Source organism: Metopolophium dirhodum, chromosome 2 (genome assembly GCF_019925205.1).
Source record: "Metopolophium dirhodum isolate CAU chromosome 2, ASM1992520v1, whole genome shotgun sequence".
Lineage (NCBI taxonomy): Eukaryota > Metazoa > Arthropoda > Insecta > Hemiptera > Aphididae > Metopolophium > Metopolophium dirhodum.
Genome location: NC_083561.1, coordinates 7,495,111 through 7,518,371, shown reverse-complemented (window position 1 = coordinate 7,518,371; position 23,261 = coordinate 7,495,111). Strand labels below are relative to the sequence as shown.

The following is a 23,261-nucleotide window of genomic DNA, read 5'->3' as shown; positions in this document are numbered from 1 at the left end:
AAAATTTGGTGCTTCTAACTCAGTACCAAGGACTGTATAAACAGCATAAGCTTCATCTAAATATTTTCTACACACCAACATAATATATTTTGAAAAAATAAAAAATAAAATATAAAAATATTATATAGCTCTTAATTAACAGTTCACTCAAAAAAATTCATGGGAAACAATTGGTAACCGAAAGTATTACATTAAGTATTTAAGTCTGATAAATGTTTATTCCTATTTTCTTTATCATACTTGATCTATTTCATTAGAGATTTATACAACTATTAATAATTAGAACATTATTTAGTTTCGGCCAAGCCGTTTCTGAGGAGTTCAATAACAAACACTGTGGCTCGACATTTTTATATATTAGATATACATATTATCTACTTGATATGCTGTCGCACTTTGTCCGCGATCCGACGTAGTCAGATTGTCTGCCAGTATGGCTGAATTGCACTTACTGCTGCGAGTTACATCCAAAAGGATTTGAACAATCACAATTTTTTAAAGGGTTGTCATTTTTTAAGGGCAACGAAGTGCACAGGGTCAGCTTGTAATTTATATTTAAATCTTTCATATGTATGTGTGTGTGTGTGGTTGTGGGGTTAAAAAATGTGCAAGGGCGAAAACATGTTAAATTACCAGGAGTGATGTAGCTGATAAACCTTCGTACAACTCTGGCTGTACAGTGTAGGTTTAGTGTATATCTGTATACTGATTACTGGTGGTTGATCATTGTAATGGGTGTTAAATTATAACAATTCAATGATGTAAATCATTACATGCGAAAAACGATTAAAATATTAGTCTGATTATTGTTTTATTCTGTATAGTAAATTATTATGCCTGTAGTAATGAAAAAATGTTTCAATATTACAGCAAAATAGCTAAAATCGTTATAATTTTACGATTGATTATCAAATGTCATCATTTAAACTATAAACGCTTATAAAAATTAATGTGACCTGCTTACAGACAGTTTTTTTTTTCATGACTCCGCCGCAGTAAGATTTTAGATGTATATTATCTAATTTCTAGTAGAAACAATGTATTAAATTTCCATGTATTACCTACGTATTAAAATAAAAATTTTTAGGATTTTGAACAATAAATTAATTTATATATTTACGTGCGAATTTAATCAAAAATTTAAACGCTGATGCAGGTAAAACACTGTCTCATATATTTTTATATTTTTAATTTCTGCAATAATAACTAATTAGGAACCTTGTATTAATTTAATAGGTAAAGTAGTATTTAATGTAATTAAATTATAAAATGTACCTATAATTTGAGGCTCACAAATAACACTCAGTTTCATTTTAAACGTTTTATATTGGAATGATTTTCATTGGATTCAAAATTAACACATATATTATATACAATGATTTAATCAATTACAAGGTACTTGAAAGTTGAAACAGACTATACAGCAGAGCTACTGCCTCTAATTCGATATTATTAAACGTATTGCCGGGGTTGTAAGAATGTAAACAGGTATATGATTAAACTAAATTAAACTAAAGTAAACAAAAAATAGGTAGTTCTTAGGTAATTATGTGTTATGTACAATTTTATAGAATGTGTTTGTATTAAAATAGATTGTATCTATTATTTATTTTATACACGCCTGATTGAAACTCAAATTATAACTTGATTTTATAACTTGATACTAAATTATAAAAAACGATTTTATAGATCTTCGTTTTATATCGAACTCACTATATTAGTATATTACCCCGAGAAAATAGTACCTACTTGAACGATCAACGCATTGAATAATGTTATCTGAAATAGCTTTTTTTTAAATATATAGGTATTAGTCACGGATTTTTATTAGCTTACATATTTTATGAAATATATCCCATGGTTATTTTAAGTAAGTAGGTAAATTTACAGAAAGTAACTTGGCCATACTGTTGAATGTTTTAATACTTTTGAAATTGTTGGTAAAAGAGTTTATGTTAAATGGTCATAATCCAATTTTCCAAAATTCAAATATGAAAGGTTCAATTCTAAAATTACTACATTTTATTAAATAACTACGTTAAATATAATTTGGCATTAAACGATTTAATTTTAGCTATAGAGTTGAAAATAAAATCTGATCATTGATCTTATTGTTGAACTTAGATTAAGCTCAATCTGGATATAGTCCAAAACAATGTGAAAAGGTATTCGAACTCTCAGTGTCCAAAAATGGCAAGTTTCGATTGACAGTAGATTAAATGGGTCCAAGCCAAATTAAACCGAAACTATGATGTATCTACTTAAAATGTATTATATGATTAATATTATAAAAACAAACAAACCCATCACAAGTAACATAATCGGAATAAAAAAATAATCGACAATCTGAAATCCATATGTTGATACAACACTGATATCACCATTTTATCTATGCCCTTTCACTTTATAAATCTCATGGCCATCGCAGGGACATAATATAGTTATGATTTTTAACAACTAATTTAAAATTCCGATCAGCCCCACGCGTCCACACTTCTCCCGTTTTCTCAATCACCGTCGTGAGTCAGGTGTCTACTTGTTAAGTTAATAATAAGTAGTAAGCACACTAAAATATAATATAACTATTAATTAATATTATCGTCTTAAGGTTAGGCAATATTGCTATTAACGAAGTTTGATGTTTGAATATAATAAAGTCGTCAGCGTATCATATATAATAATTACTGATATAAGAAAAATTAAAAACAGAATTTCGTAATTTTGTCAATTGTCGAAATTACGTTTGTATCTGGATATCTAGAGCAGTATTTTGTGTGAGATGCGCAGGTACCTACAGTATAATATTATTTTTAGTATAAGTATTAAGTATGCATAAAATTATACACGACATAGGAATAATGACATCATTATTTTAGGCTACACAACACAGTTGTCATAAAAATATAATAATGATAATAATAAAAAAAAAAATAAAAAAATACTTGGAAATCTCCATAAAACACGGCGTAAGCAAAACAACAAAATACATACAAATGTCGAGTACTATTCTTTAGAGTCTCTTATAGTTTCTAGAGAGTAGGTACAACCCCAGCTCCTATAGTAGACACACTTGATTCCCGTGCAAAAAATAAAACTCTCCCTTATATTTTCCCATTTAGATCCCCTCAGTAATTTTATCCTTTCTTTTTAAGTAAGGAAAAACAGTAAAAATTAAACACCTACAAGAGGTTAAGTTGAGGTCCTACTAAAACTTACTAACAGTATAACTAATACTGATTAATATTTATGTAGTATCTAGCCACAAAATACAATTTTTAGACATTTAGAATAAACTTATAAAAAAAGCTAACCATTAATTAAAATATGTTAAACAAATTATTACAAATCTTTATGGAGAGTAAAATTTGTTCTTAACCGTTTCGTCCCGTTCAATATTAATTAAACCAGAATATATTATAAATTCATATGATTTGAAAAATTCAAAACAAAACAAAATATCAAGTAGGAAAAATATATCCTAGGAGAAGATTTTTATAATTTGATAAACTATATTCTAATTGTTAATTTACAATATTAAATTTTGTAAATAATAATTTATTTTTAATATAGTTGTACTCAAAAGTCGGTAATTGATAGAAGTTATAGAATTGTTGGAAAATATACATTTCAATTTAAACTTGAATTATTTATGAATTGTGATTATAATTAAAACATAATATACACATTATATGTTTAATCATGATAATAAATTATAACTCATAACTCATAAGCAACTAAAATCTGTGTAGACTGAATTTAGTAAAACATTATAATTACGTAACCTTGGTTCTGCAGACTATTCTAAGAATTCAAATTACATTGTAACGTACCATTCTTAGAAAAAGGTTAGGCAAAGGTTTAGAAGGGCCTAGGACCATAATATAATAATTAAGCACTAAGCAGTGCCATATTTTCAGTAAGCAAACGTTTGTATAACGGTCCTAATATTATTTTATATCCTACATAATATTATCATCATTGTATTTTAGTAAAATTAATCTATTTATGTATACTTATATGAAATGTATGCATTAATAATATAACATTATAATTTCTACTATGATTAATATAAAATATCATGTACCATACCTTTTTACAAAATATTAATAAAAACAAAGAAAATGTACACTATATTAAATTTGTACACCTACAAAATAAAATTAAACAGGTTATTATTATTTTTAGATTCTGAACGGAGTATAGGAAGGAGTGCGTATTAGTTTTACAATAATGTGTGTGTGTGTTTTTTTTTTAATTATAGTTTTATTTTGTGTCCATCATCACGGTTAGAAGTAGAAAATTTTTATCGTTCTCCAACGATGAATGTGGTTTCTGGAAGAAGATTTGATTTAGTTCGAACTACGAGAAGACAAAAGTAGGGAATTATCAATACTTTTCTTAATAATTGAGAAAAACTATTAAAAAACAGCGAGAAAACGGGAATATTTAAGTAACAGCCATTTTTAAAAAAATGTATTTAGTTTTTATGTTGTAACTTGTAACTCAAAAAAGAATAATCTGTTTCATAGATTTTATGTTTTAATAAATATATTAGGTACAATAGTTATTCAAAGAATTCTATTTATTTTCCAAAACAAACAACTACTTAACAGTTAACAGTAAATAATAAATATTGATGGTTAAAATTAGATAAATATTTTACTATATAAATAATTGTTTTTAGCTAAATAAATATGAATAATTAGCAAACTAAATTTACTCGTACATCAAACCAAAAGAATATCATATTTTTCAAACTAAACTTTTCACTTAAGAATACTTAAATTACCTATAATATTGCATAACTCATTCGTACTGTACAAAATATTCATAGAAAATATAATGTTTTTTAAATAGTTTTTAGAATGTTTTCTGTTTTATTTATATCTCCTTTTTTAAGAAGAATGTTTAATAAAATAAATCTTATATTTCTCGTCTTCTATATAATATGTTTTTACAAAACTTTTCCATTTTAAATTTGAATGGAACTTAAAGCGTTTTGCATTATGAATGATGACAGTAAATTACATTAAATTTGTTACATTTTTCCTTTATGAAAATCACATTTTGAGTATATTTGAATATTCTTATAACATTTAAATGTAATCCTTCAGTATTTTTACTAAAAAATTATTATTCATCAATAGTCTTTAATTAAAATTAAATAACTTAATATCAAGCAATTGAACAACATAATGTGCATAATTAATAAATATATATCAAATAGTTTCATACTTTAGTACTCTACATTCGATTATTTACAAAATTGTATTTGTTGATTCATTTATCTGATCCATACAAGATAAAAGAATGAAACATAATAATAATATGATCAAACATATTTTAATAAAAAAATATATTTTCAGTACTTCATTAATTAATAATATAATTTATTATCAACTTAAATAAGAAAATATTATTTTTACTAAGACTATTGGCAACATAAATTAATTTATGATACAATGTAAGTATATAATAACTGTTGATTAAATTTGATCAGACAGTATCTTAAGATGATGCACTTATTTTTAAGTACCTACTAGTTTAATTGCAACTATTCATGTTTGATTTATTACAAATTATCTTATCGTAAGACAAATTTAAAATAATTACTTTAGTAAGCTTTTAAAAGTTTTAATCAAACTGTATTCTGTATTGCTACCTAATGAGTATCTTATGTATCACAATATTCACAACGTTTTTAAAATATGTTAGTTGTACCAAAATGTTTCAATATGAATTATAATTAATTAATGTATAATATTATAATATTATAATTAATTTATAACTGAATCTATGTAAATAAATGTGATTGATTGTTCAAATACAAACATTGAAATATCATCAATGTTTACAATTATAAATTGTATTATTAGTTCATAATATTTAATTTCCCAAATAATACTATTCTACTAGATAGGTAGGTACTATGCAAAATATTTAAAACGATTTAAACTTATTATATATGTAATACTAATATATAAAAATGAAATAAAGATTATACCTACAAAGTTCGATTCCTACATAGTAAAAATATTTTAACAATTTAAATCTAATTAGATTGATTACCTAAAAAACTATAATCAGTAAACTTTCACCAAATAAAAAATATAGGTATTGCCTCTGGTAAGTTTTTTAAATAATGTATTGTTAGTATTTAGGTATTATTAATGATTTTGAATATTTTAGATTCTGAGCGGAGCGAGGAAGCTAGTAGTTTTACAATGGTGTTTATTTATTTTTTTTTTTATATCCTGTATACAAAATTTCTACCAGATAGAGTGCTTGGATTTCAACATATAGTACCTTATCTTTAAGCAAATTGGATCAAGATGGTATTTTAGAGAGGTTATTTTTCCATTTTCTCAATAATTATTTAATGCCACGGGAATAACTACTGATAAATTACGAAAAACCGTTTAAAATGGGATTTTAATTTCTAACGATTTGTTTATCACCGTAGCAACGAATAAAAAATTATAATATTACAATATTAAATCAACTTAAAGGCTATAATAAATAATAAAAATTTAAAAATCCAGACTGATAAACCGTCTCCGCTTAAAATCGTTTTTCTTATACAATGAATATATTGTATCATTGAATTCAAGTTCAATACAATCCATTATACATTGTCCCACCACTTATTGTACAAGAGAGCGACACCCACTTACCCGCTTTTTAATAATTGAATATCTATGGGCATGCAAATGTAAAAATATTTTATCATCTTGTGATGCATAAATAAGTATTTGATTGTTATGATTGTTATAAAAACAATTATATATTATATGTATAAATAATTTATCCTGATAGTAAAATATCAAACGGCCAATAAATAATAGTTCGTAGTACCTAGTCACTAGTCCATGTCAAAAGCATATCTTTAATGTTAGTTTGTACACTAGGCCACACTATGTCATTATGATATATCAAGAACACATTCGCAAAACGTTATAGCAAAAAAGTTAAAAGTTAAAACGGTTAAAAATAATCGAAAAATCGCAAACTTCACGTACAAAAACAAAAAATAAATAGTAGTTATGTGGTTTTTTTTATTAATTGCTGTCATAATAAGTTGTGAAAGTGGCGTGAAACAAGATAAAACAATTTGCTTAAATAAAACAAAAATCAAGTAGAGAAATCGCTAAAAATTGTTTATGTCTGGGTTGGTGAGAAAAAAACTTTTTCTGTTCTTTAGGCTCCACGACGTTTTTTTAGTTCTTTCGTTCGTATTATATTATCATAATATATAACGTAAACATTTAACAACAATTATAATTCAAATCAAAATTACTACGAAAACAATAATAATTTTTGCATTGGCGAGTTTCTGCATGCGTACACATTTTTATAATCGTCTCTAAGCTCCAAACACTGGCGCAGGCGTCGTGATAAACTATATTTTGAATTTTCACAAAAAATATATAATATATATATACACGTATGATCTAATATATATATATATTGTAACGTCATTTCCGAACTGGGCACCACCACCACCACCACCACCACCACCACCGGCAATTCTCGGTAAAACTTCCGGTGGTCGGTAGCATAGAAGCTGGCAAAACAGCACGCGGGTTGAAAGACGCCTGCTGGCCGGGTGGGTGGGTGGGTGGCCATGGATGAAAATGTGGTGGTTTTTTGGGAGGGGGGATTTGTGATGTCGGTGGAGTGGTGTGGAGTGGTTACGGAGAAAGGTGAGCGAACCGGCGGCAGCGGAATCGATGCGGCGCGCACTCACGGACCACGGTTATCGATAGTCAGCTGCGGCGGCGACGGCGGCGAATCCCGGGCGTCAAGCCGTCTACGTCATCTGCCGCGCGTGCACACACACACACACTGCACATACACTCGCGCGCACGACGGCGCGCTCTCTAGGCCGTTGCTATTGACGACGGCCACTGCGGTGGCGGACGAGGAAGAATAGCGAGCGCGAAAAGTCCCATCGGCAGCGGAGGTCTCTCATTGATTCATCTCGCGCGTGCAAGCTCGCAACTCTCGCCCTCGCCCGCGCGTGTCCCATTAGTGACGGCGGCGGCGGCGGCGGTGTGTGTGTGTGTGTGTGTGTGTGTGTGTGTGTGTGTGTGTGTGTGTATAAGCGAAACTCTCGGGGCCTTTCAGTTTTGCACCTACGGGCTACGACTCCCCAGGAACGCCGCACCGCCTGCAACAATCCACCACCACCACCACCACCACCACCATCACTGTCGTAGCCACAGCCGCCGCCGCCAGTCGGTCTCGTGCCGTAGCTATACTACCCTTTTTGTACCCCCATCCCGCTTGCCTGCAGCCACCGTGTAAACATCCGCCACTGCCACTTCTGCAGCAGACGGCCGGTCGCCAAGGCAACGGCCACGACGGTGAACGGTACTACACACACAAAAGCTCGGTGGCAGCGGTCCCACGCACGCACGCTCGCTCGCTCGCCATCAGCCTCGCGCGGTTCCACCAAAATAATATTACGCGCTCTCTTCGGGGGCTCCGGACTGGCTACCGTCGCAAACCACCACTGATGGTGGGCCACCCTTCCCACCCAACAGTGTTTACCCTTTTTGTACCTACGCGTGGTCGTGGGTATACATAAACATTATTACGTACCTACGCCGTATGGTATATAACGATCGTGATAGGTTGGGGGAGTGTGTGTCGGATTGGTGAGATACCAGATCGTTATTAAAATATATATGTATATTGAATAGTTGAATGTATATAGGTTTATCAATAAACACGCTATACGATGTACCGTTATGTTATTAATTATTACCTACTGTTGGATTTAATTAGTAACCTAACCCAGACAGAATGTGTGGAACTGTTTCCGCGTTTACTCGGTCGCAATAATATCAAACGCGCGTTCAGGTTTAGGATTTACTTGAATCACACAAATTCCATTACTATCCAAAGTTATTAAAGTTAATAATATAACTATATATAAGTTAATAATACATGATGAGCAGACTAGTATAGAGTAGCCCGTTGGCCACATGTTATATAATTAAATTAAAAATAATAAACTATATTGTATAAAACAACTACGAGGTACTGTGTTTTCCATTATGCGAAATATTTTTGAATTTATTATAAGTCATTAGTTTATTATACCGACCATTAGCAGTGGACTATTTAAGATTTATTTCTGGATATGTGTGTGTGTGTGTGTGAAGGAGGGGGGGGGAGGGGCAGACAAAAATTCAGCCCCCTGTTCCCCCTTAATTGTTATCTTATATTTATGTGAGGACCACTAATATACTAGGCCATTGGCTTAATTTAAAATATGACACTGGTTTGATTGTTTTGGTGCCCATTTTTCATAGGGTGTTATAAAAATATTTTCATATTGAGAAAACATCTAGTACTAATTGAAATATCTACAGTTTTTGAATTACAACAAATTACAAAATCCAATTTGTCAAAAATTAGTGTTTTTATTTTTTTCTTGATTATAAAGTAAATATGATCTCCAAAAAACCAATTTATTATATCCAATTCGTTACTAAGAACAACAAGTAAAGTTGAAAATCGTGAATTTTTACTCCTCCAAAATAAAATAATCAAAACATAAAAATAAACAGTAAATAAGAAACACATCATTGGAAATACAATCATCGCTCCGTTCTGAATCTAAAAAGCTATAGTGGGGGGGGGGGGGGGGGGGTTGAAAAGTTTAATATATCACCAACATCACCCCCAGTAAATAAACTGCTGAATATTAGGTATAGGTATCTACACCATACTATTATAAATCATAATACATATGATATAAAACAATGTACCTACAATGTACCTAACCTAACCTACCTCGTACTATATTTTTGTAAGGCAATTATACTTTTTTTAAATAGTATTTAAATTGAATATTTTTAAAATGTTAAAATGTTATATACTCGTAGGAAGTTATTTGAAATAAGTTGTTTTATCCACGTATGGAATAAAATACTCAATGTTTTGGGAATTTGTACATTAAAAAACGAATGAATAACTATGCTACGATTTTAATGAGACCAATATCATTTTAAGCCTGGTGGTGATCTGCAGTATTTTAATTTATATATTTAAATAATGTTATGATACAATCTTTATTCTTTAGTAACTTCTATAGTATTTTTTTTTACAAATTCGATTACTCGTTATTGTTTGATGTCAAAAAAAGTCAAATAATATTACTTTCTTCAAATGGATATATACATGGGTTTACTTTATAACTGTCGTTTTCTTGATAATTTAAAATATTCAGCTTTAAATGTCTTAAATGAAAGTTATTTTTGTTAAATAAATTATTTTACCTATAAAGTTGTTCAAATGAATTATTTGTAAATTTATAATTAATATTTAAAATTAACCGGAAGTATTGCGTAATACCTACATTTTGTTGGATGATTTATGATTATTCCAAGTAAGCAAACTATATATTTTATATCTGTAATACTTACGTTAAATTTTGAATTTTATACAGAAGTTTGTCATTCGGTATATGTAAATTTTTTTCACTTAGTCAAGGACTATTGTCTATTTTTTTTCCTTAAAACTTCTTTATCTGAATGATAAACACAACTCTTAGATGCCTTCGATAAATTAATCTGCACATTCCTAACAGTTTTTCACCACTACTAACTCAAGTTGATTCTGGTGAAATTATAGAATAAAAATCAGAAAAATATATCATACAAAAAATGCTAACTTGTTTCTTATGCTACTCACTATATTTTATATTGTTAAAGTAGGTAGGTATTTTTCTAGAAATAGCAACATTCAACTTCTATAATATAACACCCAACATACCAAGTAAAATATGCGTGTACTTTGTAGCATTCATTATAGAATAAACAATATAATTATTCTATAATCAATGCTGGTATATAATGTATATGGTAAATATAGATATTATTATTCAAACATATTTTTTTTTTTAGTTTGAAAATAAATGCACTTGCGTATTAACTTTGGAAAATTATGATGATTCTTTCAAAATATATATATTTTTATCATTCGTATTTCGTTTGCCCAAATTAATAAATTGTTCCTATAAAATTGTAATGAATTTTGCACTTGTTGCTCGATAAAAAACTTGATAGGTACTGTATTACACTTAGGTAAATTTATTTACATTTTCATAATTTAAATTACGTTTAAAAATGACACATGGCTCGTGTTTTCCCAGGTGAAATTAAGACAAATGTATTTAGGCTTGTACCTACTTCAGTAAAATATCTGTGTTACATTTTTCTCTGAAACACAATTCACTTAAGTTGGATTCCCAATCTAAGTCTCACAACAGCGTTATTGTCCACAGCTGAACCAAAAAGGTTTTATCAATTTTAGAAATGTATAAAGTAATGAGATGTACTGAAACCGTGAAATAAATCCCCAATGATACATCCACAATAACCAATTTGACTGAACCCACCCATTGCATTTGAATAAAAAATATCAATACTCCATTTTGATTGGTTCCAACTGTTCCAAGCGAATTGAATAAAAATGAATCTATCAAAAGTGAATTTTTGATGATTTAAAAATGAACAATATTATATACATTCATTGGTTTGTGTTTTAAAATAAAACCTCGGAAGTCGCACTGCTTTATAGTATCCACTATCCGCAATCCATAATATAGTATATTAATAAATTAATAATACATAAATTATGGAATTTTCAAAATATTTGTCTATTTATGCTATAGGTTTTAGTTTTTTTTTTCAATTTTCGTTAGTTACATTTCATTTTTAAGTCAGAAAGCCAGAAAATTTAATACAATGTTTACAATTATTTAGTATTTTTTAATATACATTTTGATAAAAAGGTTTTTCAGACAAGAAACATGAAATGTAGAGGTACATCGTACTTGGTTTCTTATAGACTGTTCATACAGAAAATTGATTTATCATTGAACTCAAGTTTCACACATCCATTACACTATTACAAACTACAGTCACCAACACGAGGACGAGATGAAAACACTCGAAATCAACTATAAGTACATTAGAGCAACTTTCTCGGCTTTTTTAAAAAAATAATTCATGCGTAAGATTTACAAAACAACCTTTTCAGAGATTAACTGTCATATTTCGAAAGTCCCACATTAATAAAATGTATACTATTATTTAATCTCATAATAATTTTATTCTGATGTGAATAGTTCATAAATCACTAGCTATGCAGACTAACTCTGCAGTCTTTTGACACTAACTTTAAGATACTAAATTCAAACACGTAATATAATTTTCACGATAACAACTTTAATCTTTCTTTTACATAGGTAATACCTTTTACGTAAGTTTACATGGATTTTTTTGAAATATAACTTAAAATGTATTTAGTACTTTCTCGTTTGTTTTGTAATTACAATTTTCAAATAACATTATTGTTAAATAATGTTGTAGCCTGCAGTACTTAGGTATACCTACCTAATTATTTTAGAATATAATATAATATGGAAATACGAATTTTATTTGTTTCATATAATATAGCGGTAATTCGATTTAGTATAATAGGGTATTTATATGTTCAATATATCTGTCGTTATTTGTTATAATTATTATGGAGCCTGATAAATTGCAGAGATATTATTTTGATCACCTATATTTTATAAGTTTTCATTATTATTATTTAAGTACTTTGTACTTATACAATCTATAAAAGGTATACCTATAATATGATATACCATATACCTACTCTAACACAAGAAAGGAAATTTAAATTATTTAAAAACTGGATTTATTCATTCAAACGAAATTTTTCCAATTAAAAAAAATACGGCTGCACTACCATTATACATTTTAGTTTCATAACTAAGCTCTTAATATTATTTTAATTTATTTTTAAGTTCAACCATTGATTTAATTTTGTTTCAATACGGACACAACAACAAAATGTGTACCTAATACTTTTAAGCTTTTAGAATGATATTAATTTGCTACAAAAAAAAACAAACTCAACTCAGAGAAATAAAATATATAATATACACTTTTTAGTTTATAATAAACTATGTGTATACAAGATGTGTGGGATCATGTTAGTTATTACTTATTAGTTGTTAGTTATTACCTACCTACCTTATATGAGTTATGAGTTTACATTATATAATACTTGAGTCTTGAATTATATTTTTTTTGTATTCAATAATTTTTAATTTATTAGTAGGTAGTTTTTGGGAATGATGAATGATGTTTAATGTGCATAAAACTAAGATATACATGTGATTTAAAAACAAAATTATACATAAATAAATCGGGCCCAAATTGAATTCTGACTATCTTTCGATGGTATTGTCTCTTGCGATTGCATTACTATATGTTTAAGACATTCAATACAAATTAAAATATAAATTTAAGACTTTGAGTATAAAAATTTTATTTTTAACAAACAATAATATAATTTATCTAGAAGAAGTAGATATTCTAAGTTAGTTTTTGTTTTTGCGGAAGTAGTTAAATATCCTCATTTTAACATTTTTGTTTGTGCAACACGACTAATAAAGAAATCACCATTTATCTACAATGAAATATTACCAAATACTTAAACTGATATTTTTTAAACATTTTACAATTGTTAAAATATTGTTGTCTATTTTTAGACATTTATATTTATTTTTTTTATAATTTATCTTATTTTTTAGGTTAGGTAATACAGCAATATTTGCAAATATTTGAAATATAGAAAATTCATGGATTAATTCTGTTAAAATAAAGAGTTTTCCTTAATAGAATTTAGTTATGTTGTTTTATATAAAAAAAAAAATCGTGGAAACTTGAAATGTACACCATTACTTATGTTGTTTGTACATAATCAAATTGTCTTCAGTACGTTGAGCTTATTGCAATTTTCTTTGTCAAATGTTAGTTTAGCATAACAAAAACTCCTCTTTTGCTCAAAATCATATTTGTGTACACAATGATTTATTATTGAATTCAATGTTAACACATCCATTAAAGTGGTCTCCTTGATGACGACAAGTTACAGTCGAAACTTAATATGCAGCTGAAGCACGTTCCTCGGCTTTTTATTTTAAACTTTGTTAATTTGTAATTAAATAATATTCGAAACTATAAGGCAAATTTGTTTATCAATTCAAAGATGAACAATCAACTCAACTCTAAGGTGACATACCTATACTTAATTTGACATATAACAATTATAAATTCTTGGATTTTTTCCAATATTTTCAAAAGTTATTATATGTTCTACGTAATATATATATATATATATAGGCCGGTACCTAGTAAAAGTTTCATTATCTTGTATATATCTGATAGGCAATAGTTAAAAATAATGATTAAAATTTAAAACATTATTTCCTTATAATATACCTATATTATATATACCTATGTACAACATACTAATAAATCAAGAATTTCAATTCAATGATTTGTACAAATATTAAAATCAATTTATAAGTGCACGGAATATTCATTAGAGTATTAGATACATACCTACTTATAATTAAATAATTTTCAAATATTTAATCCTGGTTTTGAGAATTATAACGATGTTGAAATCAAAATGGAATCATTACAATCATCATGACTTTTGAAAAGCCTCTTATTTCGAATTTCAGTGATCAACAGTACTTACAATAATAATGCAAAAATTAATTGTATATATTTAATATTAAATTATTATGTTTTAGTATATTTTCTATTATTATTTTTTGGGAAACAAAATCTTGTTGTTTCCGAAAGAGTTAAGTTTTTCAAAACTCGTCTATAGACTATAACACAATTTTATAATAGATACATTATGGTACTTTTACAAACGAATTATATTATACATATCAAACATCAGAATATTTTTGATTTTAAATTTAGTCACTCTTCAGTCTTCACGCCACGTGGCGAATTCCAGCGACAAAACCATCGAGAGATGCGACAGCAGACGGTGCCAAAACAGTGATAGGAAATAGCAACGAATTCGCACGCCGATTTAAACATTAAACTATTTAGGCCGCAACAAGATGAGCGTACACAATTGGAATGAGCAAGACGGAGATATGTGTCTATTTTTGTTATGTCAGAGAATAAAATGTTAGTTCATTAGTAGTAGAAACAAACAAACGTCGGCGATGTTCCATTGTGCAGACGGCCAAAACCTATCTGTATAATCGATTTCCACCGCGTAATACAAGTAGGTATAATAGTATCCCTATATAATATGACATATTCAATACTGCACAAGAAACCCATAAAACAGTTACAGAAACTGTAAAACTGTAGAGTGGCCAATAGGTGTCTATAAAAGTTGTATCTATATAATACCTACTATATTATCAGGAAGTAGTAGCTGTTACTTAATAATATTGTACTATTAAAAATAATATCATATAATTTTTAGGTTTTCTATTTTTATTGTCTCACACTTTAAGCAACATAGGTACAAAAGTATTTATCTTTTTAGTTTATAAAACTACAATCAATCAAAATAATTTTGTTTTATTTACAATAAAATTACAATTGTATTTAACAATTAAGCATTTTGATGCATGCACAAACATTTATATATAGTATATTACAGTTAGTAGTTACAAAATGTATTATTATAATTAAGTTTTTAAAACATATTATGAATATCAGAGAACCAAAGTAATAGGATGGACAAAAATATAAAGAATTGGATAATCTTCATACATTAATATTAAATAACTGTCGTAAATAGTTGTACCTATCTAGAAACGCATTATGCCTCAAATAAAGACAATCATGATTAAGTAAATAATAAGCTATACCTTTAACTAAATACATAGGTAATCACTATATCACAAAAAAAAAAATGCCATTTTAAATAAAAAACAGAATATTATATTATAATACTGAATACTGTATACTGGAAATTTCAGATCAGGAACTATAACTATTTTTAATTCAATAGGTTTTAGTTTCAAAGTTTTAAACATAAAACCATCAAAGAACTGTAATATATTTTACAAAAAACAAAGCAATCATTTTAGTGACTTGTTGCTATTCGTAGTTTTCTCAATTGTTGAAAGATGAATCATTGTATAAACAAAACAAAATTTTGGTTTTTGGTGTAACTCTAAAATAAATGACCGTAGGGACATGAAATTTTGACTGAATGTTTATAATTGCATTTCCTATACACCATTACATTTTCCAAATATTTTGACTTATTTTGAGCTATTTACGAACATTGTCAATTTCCATTTTTTTAGTTTTTTTTTCTATAAATATCAATACAATTTTATCTGTTGAGTAAAAAAACTTGAAAATTTAATAGAAGGCTCCTAGGTTATTTTTTCAAAGGCAGATGAAAACAATTAAAAATCCTTAGTCACAGTTTTTATTTATAAGCATTTAAATTTCAAATCTTGAGAAAATACAGAAAAATCACGAAAATTAGCAAATTATTTTGAGTTGAGAATTCATAAAATTTTTTCTTTTCAAATCTAAGATTTGAAAATGTAATAAAAGATTACTCATAAGTTTGTCTAACTTTATCAAAAAAAAAAATGTCTACAAGAAACTTAAATTTAATTTTTATGAGCGTCTGAAATTTATATTTTTACAACATTTGATATTCTCTCGATTTCTCATGTAACAATTTTCTTATTTTATTGTAATTAAAAAACGAATGACTGTATACTTGCAATACTTGAAAATTTCACTGAATGAGCGACATCAATTTACCCACCTTTTTAAATGTTGAATGTTGATGTACTTACTTAATTCAAAATTTGAACGAATAGTTTTTCATTTATTCAGATTTTAATACTTAGGACGATAGTCCTTAAAATTTACTAGTACGAGTAAACGGACTTAAAAACTTAATCTTTTATAAAGAGAGTTCCTCCTTAGTTTTTTTTACAAAAATTAAAAAATATCAAAAATATATATTGTCACAATTTTTATAAGCGTTTAAAGTTCAAATTTTATAAAGTTAAACTTAGGTAATAATAAACATTTTCAAATTATTTTTTTATTTGAAAATTTATATCTTTAATTATATTTTATGTTTTTATTTTAACACCTAGGTATGGTTTGAACATTTAATACATGATTCTTCTTATAAATTATAACTGGACAATAAAATAAAGTTTTACGCAAATCCACAAACACTTTTAATGATTGATATTAAAATTCAAGTTTTGATGATAGTTTTTAGATATTCAAACGTTTATAGGTAATAACGATTTATTATCTAACGATTTTTTTGTTGTTTTTACATTATTAAAAAAATAAAAGTAGTAGAAATTTAAAAAATTTCAATATTACTTAAATTTTTATTATTTTTATGCAACTAAATTTAGATTCGATTATATTATTTATAGGCATTTGGAATTTTATAAGTTTTTAGTTTTATTTTAAATGTTATTGAACAATTTTAGGCTAGGTAAAAAATCTTGAAAAACATAATACCGTCCAAGCTGTTCTTATCGCAATTTAAAAAATATTAAAAATACAGTCTCAATTTTTTATAAGCGTTTGAAGTTAAATTGTTGACACAATGTATCAACCAGTGTGTTGGTATTGACTTACAAGTTAGTAGCTAGTATATTAGGTATTAATGTATTATATAGAATAATAACAATGATATAATAAATATGTAGATTGTAGGTACCTACCTAATATGCAATTTTTTTGGCAACAATTAGTTCAACCTACCGTATTAATAATATTAAAATGAATTACTAATAGCAATATAAATGTATAGATAGTAAAATATATTAATGAAATATAGGTTTGTGGACCGTTTCTGCCCGGAATCATTTTTCGTATGCATTGATTTATCATCGAGTTCAAATTTAACACATGGTCTATTATGTAGTCAGTGACCAAATCAATGATGACCACCTATTCTCGAAATTTACCATATTGCAGAGCAACATATCCGATATTTTGTTGTTGTTGTTAATTTGAAATAATATTATGAGATTGTGCTATAGTGGAATACATATTTTATAAGTAGTCATAAAGTATCAATAACGCGGCTATTATAGGATATAACAGTTACTATGGCTGAATCAGCTTATATAACTTCTGTACACTATATAAATTATTATATATTGACGTGTGTTTATAGTAGGTACAGTTAGGAGTGAACTACCAGTCTCCCTTCCCACTAATCATTCAACTACGCATAAGTCACAATTTCCGCAATATAGGCGTATATGGACAAGGACGTGGGGATTATTTTCCATCGTCCCTTTGTCTGGCACGCGCACACACGACGTGAAAATATCACATTATTAGAACTACTCTTTCTCACTACAGCCCCTCTCCCGCACTACTATACCTTACACTTCAGGACTAGGTTTTCATGGTTCATTCGACCGATATGAGTGCGATGCTGCACTTCCGCAAACACACGGGTCGTTGAAAAACAACACTTATAATAACAGTAATAATAATGATCGTAGGATGAAAAAATAACAGCTTTATAGAAGATAAGGTATAATATACATTACGTATGAGTGTATGACGTAATACACATTATAGGAACAATAAAAGTTTCCGACATTATTGTCGTCAAAAGAACTTTCGTAGTCCTTGGACCATATTTTTTATTCAAAAAAATATTATATACGTGCTTCAATACACGTTTCGTAGATTATCGTGTATAAATGTAATAATTTTATTTAAATTATAACGGTAATTTAACCTAAAAACGAAAGAATGCTTCAAACTTGCAAAATTAAAACCTTATAATATTAAATAAACATTTTTTCAAAATAGAATAACATTTCTCTTTTTGTTGCAAATTATGACACGCGATATTGTTTTTTCGAATAAAAATGATAAATAATATCATCAATATAAGTATAATATTATGTCAGTCTTCAGTAGTATAATATGTAAACTATGTAAATAGATATCCCTAAACACCTTTACTAACAAAGATATAACAATACGCTACATTTTAACAAGCAATAATAAAATAGGCACCTACTAAGTTGAACTTGACCAAAAAAACAATAACAAAAACACTTGGCCTCTTTCTTTTTCTCTTTACGGATCGGTGTAGAAGTTACGGGGTCAGAAAGCAATTTAGCAATCCAAACGTTTTGTGTCATGCCACACACCGTTCCTTCGGGATATTAGACGAATAATGTATATCCTCCCTCGTCATATAATATACAGAATATAATATATATATGCATGACAAATTTCACTTCTCTGAGACATTTCTAGTTCAAATCACCCCAAACTAAACGTACGTGTTGACGGTGCCGTAGTCGTACGTGCTCTGTAAGTTTTTAAAAACCTCCAGGGAATATCTACACTGCGGGGTACCACAATCTTAAATCTGATCAAATAAAGTTTTTGCACTTGTTATATTTAACCCAAATCTTTGGTATTTCTCTTCGTGGCTAGGTTTTTCTTGTTACAATACCTTAAATGGGCAAGACTCAAGACGATTTCTTATATATCACGAATATAAGGCATACCTATATACTTTTATAGTAAAGGTAGTAACTTACTAATGTTATATTATACAAACGCGTTGTACTTGTAACTTGTTGCATGAACCGTTAAAAATTCAACGTGCAGCAAATCGAAAATAATAGTAAAATGTTCAAATTTATTTATCTAGATGGCTGAATAATACTTTTTAGGAATAACAGTCGTCCATAAATTCGATTGTTTTGTATTTTTGTAATCAAACGTCCGTTGTGATCCATATGCAAATTAAAAATCTTAAAATACGAATTGAAAAACGCATAACAACAAAATTAAATACAAATAAACCTTTTTTTTATTAATATTTCATTATACAAAGAAAAATGCATTTGCAACGTTAAATTACTTATTATTTTTAACTCTCTCAAATAAAATAAATACTCTAAGAACGTTGTTTCTTTAAAACTTTTTCAGCGTTGGACTAGCCTACTGTCCTGTAGACATACTAACCTGTAACCTAACCTAACGCTGTATGGGGGCATGGTGCCCTTCATTAATAAGCTCCAAGTGGCCATAATTAAGGGATAGCATGTTTTAAATATTAACTATATTCAACTGTAATTTCTGAATTTGATAATAATTTCTAATTTTATAGAATCCTATAAATCTATACGCCTTGATAATAATATATTATTGGTGTAAGTACCTAATTATAGATGGAATTATATTATTTTTATGGTAAAAATACTAACTGTTCCTCTGAATTTACCTGAATGTGGGGCCTACTATTATAATTGGAGGTAAATAGGATTTTACAAACCCTGTGCAAGAGACGCAAATGCATTCACTACGTTATGAATTATTATTACGCACATGATAAAATATGTATTTAAGAAAGTTGTCTGCAAATATAATGTACCTACTCACTTTAAAAAAATATATTTAGGCAGTTAAATCAATTAATTCATGGTGATACAGCTGATAATATAGTTACGCGGCTTCCCATTAACTGTAACTGGTATGGTTTCTCTTTTCCAACACCCAACATTTTATAGTCAGTAAATACTAAATAGAAGAACTCAACCCTCAATAATCAGGTTTAAAATTGTAACTGTTATTATACTGCATGTATTTTTTAACTTTCACATAAAATTGATTTAGAAATTATTCGCTTAGACGTTAATAACAAACTCATATAGTCATAGGTACCTATATGTGGTAGCAACTATAAGTTTGTAACTAGTAAGTGACTTAAATAGTCTATGCATACAAATACAATATTAATGAATTTAATATAAGATTCTATAAAGGTTACGTGAAACACAAAGAAATAAGATTCAATTTTATTGTGTTGATTTTATCGTGAAAAAGAGAAATTGAGCTTTTAATTGTCTTTCAAGACGACAGTAATAATATAAGTTATTTATTTTCAGTTATACAATTTGTTTATTTTTGCTCTTAATTAAGGAAAAAAATTACCATTTAAAACTTAATGTACCTAACATTGAAATCTTATAACTGTAGCCTGTAGCAGGGCTAGGAACTTCTAGCCCTTAGGAGTTATTATCTTTTTATATAGAAGTTAAAAACATAATTAAGATCACAAATATTTTTCATTATATAAGGAGTTAATATTTTTTCATATTTCACAATTTTTTCACTTTTATATAGGTAAGTGCATACATATTAGGTATATTGTTTCGTTTTTATATACATGTGGATATTATACATTATTTTATTACACTATTTGTATATAAAATCATTTTGGTATGATAATAATATTATAATAATTAATATTATTAATAAATAAATAATATATTTTAATATAATATTTGTTTTAATAAAATAATATTTAAAATACCTATTAATAATAATAAATAACATACAAACTATTTTTGGAGTAAAAACTATAAAATACATTTAAATAATGAATAACAACTCACAAGAGGTAACTAATTTAAATAAATGTATTTGCATATTTAAAAATTTTTCTAAAAGATAAATAGAATCGAGACAAAGTTTTCCTACAAAAAGAACGGGGGTTTAGTAAAAAAAAATGTTAATGCCTATTTTAGATATTACTTGGTCGGGATTTGGGTTTATCTGCTAAGTTAAAGTGTTGTAATTTGTAAATAACAATTGATGTACTTAACTATTCACCTACAATGTATAAACCATATTATACTTTGAAGATAAATATATTATAAATAAATTACTTCATAGTATTTCAAATTCGAACCCATTTAATAATACCTACTCATAAATCGACGTAAAAATATTTATTAAATTAAAATAGATAACATCATATGCATCTAAAAATAATCAATATTTAAAACATATCACACGCTCATGGATCATTTATATCTCAAAAATTACGGATTCGTTCAAATTTATCTAAAGTGATTTTGTAAAATATTTTTATTTTTTATTTCTATTTTTAAACTAAATGTATCTGATAAGGTATATAGCATAACTACTATGCAATAAACCGATATAAAAGACAACGGTGACTAAAGTAATATCGTGATGAGCGAATCTCTATAACTTATAACACGCGTTGCCTTACACGTAACACGCTGTTCGTCTATATAGGTACACCGAATTATGTCCTTACTCTGTTTTGTAGAATGATTATTTGCGTGAAAAATGAAATAGATTCTATTGGTCCAATAACTTACCTTTGATTGACTGTTGGTTTGCAGCGTCCGATTGCGTGTACGCTAAGTGGTTCTGTAGTGGTTGATCAAGCGAGTGATAGCGGTTCCGGTGTCGGTAGTTGAGGAGGTGGTTATCGTAGTGGTGGTAGTGGTGGTGACGGTAGTGGCGGCAGCAGATATATCCTAAATGTCCTGGAACCGGTTGGGTCGCGATGAGCTTCGGCAGGGGAGTATCGTCTACAGTGATATGACGGGAACAAGAATTTTGGCTGCCGTTACCTAAGTACAGACATAGGTACGAATATAATATATAATTATCTAATCGGGCATACAGACGTATTAAAATGTAAATTCCTATCGCTACGAAATTACAGTATTACGTTTAATTATGGTTATCCACATCACACGTAAGACGTCATGTGGATAAACACTATATTATTATTTACGATCAAGCCGATTAAATTACGTTTGGTGGCCGCTAGCCATCCAACGGGTACTCGAGAGGATGGGTTTAGGCAGCGGTGGTGGTGGTGACGGTTATGATGGTGGTTACAGCAGCGGAGGATTTATGGTGGCGGTAGTGGCGATGGTTGTGTTGATGGTGGTGTTTGCGGCGGTGGTGGTTGGTGGTGGTGGTGGTGGTGGTGGTGGTTGTTGTGGCGGCGGCAACGATTGTGGTGGTATAGCGGTAACGGATGATGTGTAGTGGTGGGATGACGTCGAGCGAGTAAAGTCCGGCGATACGACCGCGACGACGATGGTGGCGGCGGCGATGAGCACACGCACACACACGCACGGCGGTGGTAGAGTAGTATTTTATTATTATGTGGACGACCGGCGTGCGTGATCGACGGGACGTTATTGTCGGCCGCGACGGTTGCTGCTGCTGCTGTGGCGGGAGAATACGTTTATATATACATGTATGTATGAGTACGTTGGTAGAGTTGATTGCGCGGCTCCGCGAAGAAGGTGATGAACACTCGTCCGTCCGTGTGCGCGCGTGGACGAATGCGAATGCGCTAACGCGTGTTTGCGCGCATCGCGGCGTATATCTGCGCGCTGGGCGGAACGCGCGAAATTTTCGCCCAGCCCAACGTGCTTGAAAGTAAAAGCAGTGGCGCTACCAGTGACGTCCACGGAAATGCTTTGTGTGTGTGTGTGTGTGTGTGAGTGGATACGCGATTTAAGTTTTCTTGCAGATCAGTTTTTACTGTTTCGTCTGTGCAATATACTCAAAGCACTAACACCG

The 23,261-nt window shown here is 28.9% G+C and overlaps 1 protein-coding gene across 6 annotated transcripts in view; it reads right to left on the bottom strand.

Annotated features, from left to right (window-relative positions):
* LOC132939981 (poly(rC)-binding protein 2) overlaps positions 1 to 23,037 on the bottom strand; it is a 48,486-nt gene extending 25,449 nt beyond the window's left edge. For 3 of the 6 annotated variants that reach the window (XR_009664036.1, XM_061007439.1, XM_061007437.1), the window contains exons 1-2: positions 22,479 to 23,036; positions 22,034 to 22,291 (exon numbers count right to left, since the gene is read on the bottom strand). The gene's annotated coding sequence lies outside the window, so the exon portion shown is untranslated. Of the gene's footprint in view, positions 1 to 22,033; positions 22,292 to 22,392 lie in introns of all 6 variants that reach the window. The other 3 variants (XM_061007436.1, XM_061007435.1, XM_061007438.1) reach the window with 3 other exon arrangements.
* Between the last annotated feature and the right edge of the window lie 224 nt (positions 23,038 to 23,261).